This window comes from Prunus avium, chromosome 2 (genome assembly GCF_965620075.1).
Source record: "Prunus avium chromosome 2, drPruAviu1.hap1.1, whole genome shotgun sequence".
In the NCBI taxonomy this organism is placed as follows: domain Eukaryota; kingdom Viridiplantae; phylum Streptophyta; class Magnoliopsida; order Rosales; family Rosaceae; genus Prunus; species Prunus avium.
In genome coordinates, this window is record NC_142285.1 from 19,132,078 (window position 1) to 19,142,260 (window position 10,183).

Genomic DNA, 10,183 nt, shown 5'->3' on the forward strand with positions numbered 1-10,183 from the left:
GTAGCTCGAAATTATGAGCTTAAATCTTCTCATCTTAATATGCTGCCTTCCTTTTATGGTTTACCTAATGAAGATCCATTGACTCATATAAAGGATATTTTTAATGTTGTGAGTTCTTTTCCCTTGACAGGTGTGACAGAAGATCAACTTCGAATGAGAGTGTTTCCATACACTTTAAAGGATAAGGCGAAGTATTGGTTGAATTCTTTGAAGCCTGGTTCACTCACTACATGGTCTGCCATTCAAAAGAAGTTCCTGGAAAAATACTTCTCCACGCAAAAGACCGACATGCTTAGGGACAAGATCTTGTTATTTGCACAGCAAGATGATGAATCGTTTTGTGAAGCATGGGAGAAATTCAATGGGTTGCTCAACCAATGTCCTCATCATGGGATTCCATTAAAGCTTCAAATGCGTATGTTTTATAAAGGACTAACCCCTTCTAGTCATAATATAGTCACCAATTTTGCAGGTGGTTCTTTTAAAACCAAAACTCCAGAAGAAACGTACGAACTCTTTGAGGAGATAGCAATGGAGACCCAACATACGGATACAAGAGGTAAACGTGTTATTAGTGGTTCTAATGATGCTTGTAGTGTGCAGATTTCAAAACTGGAACAAAAGCTAGATGCTCTTCTTGCATTAAACTCAAGAAGCCCTCCGAAGGAAGTGTGTAGCATTTGTGAATCTCATGACCATGCTACCACAGCTTGTCCACTTGGGGCTGGATATCCAGAATTTGTGCAAGAGCAAGCTAAGTTGGTAAATTCCTACAACCAAGGTCCAAGAAATGATCCATACTCTCAAAGTTATAATCCAGGTTGGAGGAATCATCCAAACTTTTCATGGAGAAATACCCATAATCAAGCAAATCCCCCTTCATTCCATAGGCCACAACAATCATCATCATCATTGGAAGATATAGTGAAGCAGATGGCAATCAACCAATCCAATTTTCAGCAAACTACACAAGCTGCCATCTCCAAATTGGAAGTCCAATTAGGCCAAATAGCTGCTGAAATAACTCAAAGAGTGCCTGGGAAATGGCCAAGCCAAACTGAGATCAATCCAAAGAACCCAGAAGCCAAGGCCATTCATGTGCTCAGATCAGGTAAGATCATTGATAATAAAGATGATTCTAATCTTTCAAATGATGTTGTGATTGTAGAAAATGAAGAGGAGGAGACCATGGCCACGGAAGGAGAACAACTCAAAACTTCTCAATCTGCTCCTAAGGCCAAATCAGATTCTCAGAAATCCGATCAATTCCAATTGCATAAAAGGGATGACAAATTTGTGCCACCACATCTTCAAGAAGATAGATACGTGCCACCCGCTCCATATGTTCCACAGATTCCATTTCCAGGCCGTCTTAAGAAAGCAAAGCAAGATAAGGCTTTTAAAGAGATTTATGATATTTTGAGTAAAGTTAATATCAATTTGCCTTTGCTTGATCTTATTGAACAGATTCCTGCATATGGAAAATTCATCAAGGACTTGAAAACTCACAAGCTCAATTTCGCTCCAAATGAAGGAGTAAAGCTCGACCAGAATGTAAGTGCTGTATTGCAAAGGAAGCTTCCACCAAAACTAGATGATCCTGGCAGCTTTGACATTCCCATTAACATTGGAGGCAAGAAGGTTGGAAGAGCCATGTTGGACTTGGGAGCAAGCATCAATGTTTTGCCATATTCAGTTTATCAAGAGCTTGGCTTAGAAGGGATGAAGAAGACTTCAATGCGACTTGAACTAGCTGATCATTCTATAAAATATCCAAAAGGTATTGTAGAAGATATTCTAGTTCAAGTTAATACACTAATTCTCCCTGCTGATTTTGTAGTGATGGACATGGAAGACAATCCAAATGGAGATCGTGTTGATCCCATTCTCCTAGGCAGGCCATTCATGGCCACTGCAGACACAATCATCAAAGTGAAAGATAGCACTCTCTCCATGACTGTTTTGGGTGAAACTGTTGAATTTAAAATGCTTAATGCTCTATCTCAACCTTCTATCTCTCTTGATTATTGCTTTTCAATTGATGTTGTGGATCATGAGGTTTCTTCCAAAATTTTGCAGAGAAAGTCTAATGATGCTCTAGAAGCTGTCTTAACACAAGAAGAGGAAGATCTTTGTGAACCGGAGTTCCAAGAAGTGGTGGCTGCCTTAGAAGTGTTTCCGCCATACCCACCATCCTTTAGGCCACCAATCGAGCCTCTTGGACCATCATCCACGAAATTGGAGCCATCCATTGTCATCCCACCAAAGCTAGAACTTAAACCTCTTCCCAATAATCTTAAATATACATATTTGGGTGCTAACGAAACTCTCCCTGTTATAATTGCTGCAGGTCTCTCCTCACATGAAGAAGAGAGCTTAATTAAAGTTCTAAAAGAGCATAAAACAGCCATTGGGTGGACCATAGCAGACATCAAAGGAATTAGTCCAAGCATGTGCATGCACCGGATTTTAATGGAAGAAGACAGCAAACCATCTCGTGATGCCCAAAGGAGGCTAAATCCCAACATGAAAGAGGTGGTTAGAGCTGAAGTTTTAAAGCTACTCGATGTAGGAATCATCTACCCAATTTCAGATTCTAAGTGGGTGAGCCCTGTGCAAGTTGTTCCAAAGAAGTCCGGAATCACCGTTGTGAAGAATGAGAAGAATGAGCTAGTTCCTACACGAACTGTCACTGGTTGGAGAGTTTGCATTGATTACAGGAAGTTGAACACATCCACTAGAAAAGATCATTTCCCCTTACCTTTTATTGATCAAATGCTTGAACGTTTATCTGGCCATGCTTACTATTGTTTTCTTGATGGTTTTTCAGGTTATAATCAAATTCCCATTGCTCCGGAAGACCAAGAGAAAACCACATTCACATGCCCATTTGGTACGTTTGCTTATAGAAGGATGCCATTCGGTTTATGCAATGCCCCAGCAACTTTCCAAAGATGCATGATGTCAATCTTTTCAGATATGGTGGAACGATTCATTGAGGTATTTATGGATGATTTTTCAGTTTTTGGTTCCTCTTTTGATAATTGTCTTCACCACTTGTCTCTAGTGCTTAAAAGATGCCAGGAAACAAATCTGATTTTGAATTGGGAGAAGTGTCACTTCATGGTGAGACAAGGCATTGTACTAGGCCATGTGATTTCAAGCAAGGGAATCGAAGTGGATAAAGCCAAGATCGACCTCATCTCAAATCTTCCACCCCCTACCTCTGTTAAAGGAATTAGAAGCTTTCTAGGTCATGCTGGATTCTATAGAAGGTTCATCAAAAATTTCTCAAGCATTACAAGGCCATTGTGTAATCTCCTTGCTAAGGATGCTGTTTTTGAGTTTAATGAAGCTTGCATGGAAGCTTTTTCTACCTTGAAGAGGGAGCTAACTTCAGCCCCTATTATCATAGCTCCGGATTGGTCTTTACCATTTGAAATAATGTGTGATGCCTCTGACTTTGCTATTGGTGCAGTTTTAGGTCAAAAGAAGAACAAGCTGCACCATGTGATTCATTATGCTAGCCGGACCTTGAATGATGCTCAAATCAACTACTCCACAACAGAGAAGGAGTTGCTTGCTGTGGTTTTTGCTTTAGAAAAATTTCGTTCTTACCTTGTTGGTTCTAAAGTAATTGTTTATTCTGACCATGCAGCCCTTAGATACTTGCTCACTAAGAAGGATGCCAAACCACGCTTGATTAGATGGATTCTCTTGCTGCAAGAATTCGATTTGGAGATTCGAGATAAGAAGGGATGTGAGAATGTGGTAGCTGATCATTTGAGCAGAATTGTGGTTGAAGAAAAAGGAGGAGCTGTGCTACCCTTGAATGAGACTTTCCCTGATGAACAACTATATGCTGCCCAAGTCAAAGAGCCATGGTATGCTGATTTTGTTAATTATCTTGCTTGTGGTGTTCTTAGAAATGATCTAACTTCTCAGGATAAGAAGAAGTTCTTTTCCATGGTGAAACATTATGTATGGGATGAACCTTTCTTATTCAAGCATTGCCCGGATCAACTCATCAGAAGATGTGTTCCAGAAGAAGAGCAAGAAAGCATACTTAGGCATAGACTGCAGTTCAACTTGAATTGTCCAATTTCTCACACCTATTGATTTCGGATCGATCCCAAAACTTGGGCAACATCATAATATGGTGGGAGGAGTCATTTGGTGAGTTTTTAGTGAAATCCAATCGCTAGAAGTATGGAATACACCAACCACTCCAATTAGGAACGAACTGCCGTTGAACTTGAATTGTACAATTTCTCACAACTATTGATTTCGGATCGAGCCCAAAACTTGGGCAACAGCATAATATGGTGGTTGGAGTCAATTGGTGTGTTTTGAGTGAAATCCAATCGCTAGAAATATGGAATACACAAACCACTCCAATTAGGAACGAACTGCCGTTGAACTTGAATTGTCCAAGTTCTCACACTTATTGATTTCGGATCGAACCCAAAACTTGGGCAACATCATAATATGGTGGGAGGACTCATTTGGTGAGTTTTGGGTGAAATCCAATCGCTAGAAGTATGGAATACACCAACCATACCAATTAGGAACGAACTGCCGTTGAACTTGAATTGTCCAATTTAGAACACCTATTGATTTCGGATCGAGAACAAAACTTGGGCAACATCATAATATGGTGGGAGGAGTCATTTGGTGAGTTTTGAGTGAAATCCAATCGCTAGAAGTGTGGAATACACCAACCACTCCAATTTGGAACGAACTGCCGTTGAACTTGAATTGTCCAATTTCTCACACCTATTGATTTCGGATCGAGCCAAAAACTTGGGCAACATCATAATATGGCGGGAGGAGTCATTTGGTTAGTTTTGAGCGAAATCCAATCGCTAGAAGTATGGAATACACCAACCACCCCAATTAGGAACGAACTGCCGTTGAACTTGAATTGTCCAATTTCTCACACCTATTGATTTCGGATCGAGCCCAAAACTTGGGCAACATCATAACATGGTGGGAGGAGTCATTTGGTGAGTTTTGAGTGAAATCCAATCGCTAGAAGTATGGAATACACCAACCACTCCAATTAGGAACGAACTTCCGTTGAACTTGAATTGTCCAATTTCTCACAGCTATTGATTTCGGATCGAGCCCAAAACTTGGGCAACATCATAATATGGTGGGAGGAGTCATTTGGTGAGTTTTGAGTGAAATCCAATCGCAAGAAGTATTGAATACACCAACCACTCCAATTAGGAACGAACTTCCGTTGAACTTGAATTGTCCAATTTCTCACACCTATTGATTTCGGATCGAGCCCAAAACTTGGGCAACATCATAATGTGGCGGGAGGAGTCATTTGGTGAGATTTGAGTGAAATCCAATCACTAGAAGTATGGAATACACCAACCACCCCAATTAGGAACGAACTGCCGTTGAACTTGAATTGTCCAATTTGGAATACCTATTGATTTCGGATCGAACCCAAAACTTGGGCAACATCATAATATGGTGGGAGGACTCATTTGGTGAGTTTTGGGTGAAATCCAATCGCTAGAAGTATGGAATACACCAACCATACCAATTAGGAACGAACTGCCGTTGAACTTGAATTGTCCAATTTAGAACACCTATTGATTTCGGATCGAGAACAAACCTTGGGCAACATCATAATATGGTGGGAGGAGTCATTTGGTGAGTTTTGAGTGAAATCCAATCGCTAGAAGTATGGAATACACCAACCACCCCAATTAGGAACGAACTTCCGTTGAACTTGAATTGTCCATTTTCTCACACCTATTGATTTCGGATCGAGCCCAAAATTTGGGCAACATCATAATATGGTGGGAGGAGTCATTTTGTGAGTTTTGCGTGAAATCCAATCGCTAGAAGTATGGAATACACCAACCACTCCAATTAGGAACGAACTGCCGTTGAACTTGAATTGTCCAATTTCTCACACCTATTGATTTTGGATCGAGCCCAAGACTTGGGCAACATCATAACATGGTGGGAGGAGTCATTTGGTGAGTTTTGAGTGAAATCCAATCGCTAGAAGTGTGGAATACACCAACCACTCCAATTAGGAACGAACTGCAGTTGAACTTGAATTGTCCAATTTCTCACACCTATTCATTTCGGATCGAGCCCAAAACTTGGGCAACATCATAATATGGTGGGAGGAGTCATTTGGTTAGTTTTGAGTGAAATCCAATCGCTAGAAGTATGGAATACACCAACCACCCCAATTAGGAACGAACTGCGTTGAACTTGAATTTTCCAATTTCTCACACCTATTGATTTCGTGTCGAGCCCAAAACTTGGGCCACATCATAATGTGGTGGGAGGAGTCATTTGGTGAGATTTGAGTGAAATCCAATCGCTAGAAGTAGGGAATACACCAACCACTCCAATTAGGAACGAACTGTCGTTGAACTTGAATTGTCCAATTTGGAACACCTATTGATTTCGGATCGAGCCCAAAACTTGGGCAACATCATAATATGGTGGGAGGAGTCATTTGGTGAGTTTTGAGTGAAATCCAATCGCTAGAAGTATGGAATACACCAACCACCCCAATTAGGAACGAACTGCCGTTGAACTTGAATTGTCCAATTTGGAACACCTATTGATTTCGGATCGAGCCCAAAACTTGGGCAACATCATAATATGGTGGGAGGAGTCATTTGGTGAGTTTTGAGTGAAATCCAATCGCTAGAAGTACGGAATACACCAACCACTCCAATTAGGAACGAACTTCCGTTGAACTTGAATTGTCCAATTTCTCACACCTATTGATTTCGGATCGAGCCCAAAACTTGGGCAACATCATAATATGGTGGGAGGAGTCATTTGGTGAGTTTTGAGTTCAATCCAATCGCTAGAAGTATGGAATACACCAACCACCCCAATTAGGAACGAACTGCCGTTGAACTTGAATTGTCCAATTTGGAACACCTATTGATTTCGTATCGAGCCCAAAACTTGGGCAACATCATAATATGGTGGGAGGAGTCATTTGGTGAGTTTTGAGTGAAATCCAATCGCTAGAAGTATGGAATACACCAACCACTCCAATTAGGAACGAACTGCCGTTGAACTTGAATTGTCCAATTTCTCACACCTATTGATTTCGGATCGAGCCCCAAACTTGGGCAACATCATAATATGGTTGGAGGAGTCATTTGGTGAGTTTTGAGTGCAATCCAATCGCAAGAAGTATGGAATACACCAACCACTCCAATTAGGAACAAACTTCCGTTGAACTTGAATTGTCCAATTTCTCACACCTATTGATTTCGGATCGAGCCCAAAACATGGGCAACATCATAATATGGTGGGAGGAGTCATTTTGTAAGTTTTGCGTGAAATCCAATCGCTAGAAGTATGGAATACACCAACCACTCCAATTAGGAATGAACTGCCGTTGAACTTGAATTGTCCAATTTCTCACACCTATTGATTTCGGATCGAGCCCAAAACTTGGGCAACATCATAATATGATGGGAGGAGTCATTTGGTTAGTTTTGAGTGAAATCCAATCGCAAGAAGTATGGAATACACCAACCACTCCGATTAGCAACGAACAACTGTTGAACTTGAATTGTCCAATTTGGAACACCTATTGATTTCGGATCGAGCCCAAAACTTGGGCAACATCATAATATGGTGGGAGGAGTCATTTGGGGAGTTTTGAGTGAAATCCAATCGCTAGAAGTATGGAATACACCAACCACTCCAATTAGGAACGAACTGCTGTTGAACTTGAATTGTCCAATTTCTCACACCTGTTGATTTCGGATCGAGCCCAAAACTTGGGCAACATCATAATATGGTTGGAGGAGTCATTTGCTTAGTATTGAGTGAAATCCAATCGCTAGAAGTATGGAATACACCAACCACCCCAATTAGGAACGAACTGCGTTGAACTTGAATTTTCCAATTTCTCACACCTATTGATTTCGTGTCGAGCCCAAAACTTGGGCAACATCATAATGTGGTGGGAGGAGTCATTTGGTGAGATTTGAGTGAAATCCAATCGCTAGAAGTATGGAATACACCAACCACTCCAATTAGGAACGAACTGCTGTTGAACTTGAATTGTCCAATTTCTCACACCTGTTGATTTCGGATCGAGCCAAAAACTTGGACAACATCATAATATGGTTGGAGGAGTCATTTGGTTAGTATTGAGTGAAATCCAATCGCTAGAAGTATGGAACACACCAACCACTCCAATTAGGAACGAACTGCCGTTGAACTCTAATTGTCAAATTTGGAAGACCTATTGAATTCGGATCGAGCCCAAAACTTGGGCAACATCATAATATGGTGGGAGGAGTCATTTGGTTAGTTTTGTGTGAAATCCAATCGCTAGAAGTATGGAATACACCAACCACTGCAATTAGGAACGAACTGCCGTTGAACTTGAATTGTCCAATTTGGAACATTTATTGATTTCGGATCGAGCCCAAAACTTGGGCAACATCGTAATATGGTGGGAGAAGTCATTTGGGGTGTTTTGAGTGAAATCCAATCGCTAGAAGTATGGAATACACAACCACTCCAATTAGGAACGAACTGCCGTTGAACTTGAATTGTCCAATTTCGCACACCTATTGATTACGGATCGAGCCCAAAACTTGGGCAACATAATAGTTTGGTGAGAGGAGTCATTTGGTGAGTTTTGAGTGAAATCCAATCGCTAGAAGTATGGAATACAACAACCACTCCAATTACGAACGAACTGCCGTTGAACTTGAATTGTCCAATTTCTCACACCTATTGATTTCGGATCGAGCCCAAAACTTGGGCGACATCATAATTTGGTGAGAGGAGTCATTTGGTGAGTTTTGAGTGAAATCCAATCGCTAGAAGTATGGAATACAACAACCACTCCAATTAGGAACGAACTGCCGTTGAACTTGAATTGTCCAATTTCTCACACCTATTGATTTCGGATCGAGCCTAAAACTTGGGCAACATCATAATATGGTTGGAGGAGTCATTTGGTTAGTATTAAGCGAAATCCAATCGCTAGAAGTATGGAATAAACCAACCACTCCAATTTGGAACGAACTGCCGTTGAACTCTAATTGTCAAATTTGGAAGACCTATTGAATTCGGATCGAGCCCAAAACATGGGCAACATCATAATATGGTGGGAGGAGTCATTTGGTTAGTTTTGAGTGAAATCCAATCGCTAGAAGTATGGAATACACCAACCACTCCAATTAGGAACGAACTGCCGTTGAACTCTAATTGTCAAATTTGGAAGACCTATTGATTTCGGATCGATACCAAAACTTGGGCAACATCATAATATGGTGGGAGGAGTCATTTGGTGAGTTTTGAGTGAAATCGAATCGCTAGAAGTATGGAATACACCAACCACTGCCATTAGGAACGAACACGCTGTTGAAGTTGAATTGTCCAATTTGGAACACCTATTGATTTCGGATCTAGCCCAAAACTTGGGCAACATCGTAATATGGTGGGAGTTGTCATTTGGGGAGTTTTGAGTGAAATCCAATCGCTAGAAGTATGGAATACACCACACACTGCAATTAGGAACGAACTGCCGTTGAACTTTAATTGTCCAATTTCTCACACCTATTGATTACGGATCGAGCCCAAAACTTGGGCAACATAGTAATTTGGTGAGAGGAGTCATTTGGTGAGTTTTGAGTGAAATCCAATCGCTAGAAGTATGGAATACAACAACCACTCCAATTACTAACGAACTGCCGTTGAACTTGAATTGTCCAATTTCTCACACCTATTGATTTCGGATCGAGCCCAAAACTTGGGCAACATCATAATTTGGTGAGAGGAGTCATTTGGTGAGTTTTGAGTGAAATCCAATCGCTAGAAGTATGGAATACAACAACCACTCCAATTAGGAACGAACTGCCGTTGAACTTGAATTGTCCAATTTCTCACACCTATTGATTTCGGATCGAGCCCCAAACTTGGGCAACAACATAATATGGTGAGAGGAGTCATTTGTTGAGTTTTGAGTGAAATCCAATCGCTAGAAGTATGGAATACACCAACCACTCCAATTGGGAACGAACTTCCGTTGAACTTGTATTGTCCAATTTCTCACACCTATTGATTTCGGATCGAGCCCAAAACTTGGGCAACATCATAATATGGTGGGAGGAGTCATTTGGTGAGTTTTGAGTGAAATCCAATCGCTAGGAGT

The 10,183-nt window shown here is 40.9% G+C and overlaps 1 non-coding gene across 1 annotated transcript; it reads right to left on the reverse strand.

Moving 5' to 3' along the window:
* Positions 1–288: 288 nt before the first annotated feature.
* Positions 289–395, reverse strand: LOC148296581 (small nucleolar RNA R71). Its single transcript, XR_015834171.1, has one exon. It is a non-coding gene; the product is annotated as a small nucleolar RNA R71 (small nucleolar RNA).
* Positions 396–10,183: the final 9,788 nt, after the last annotated feature.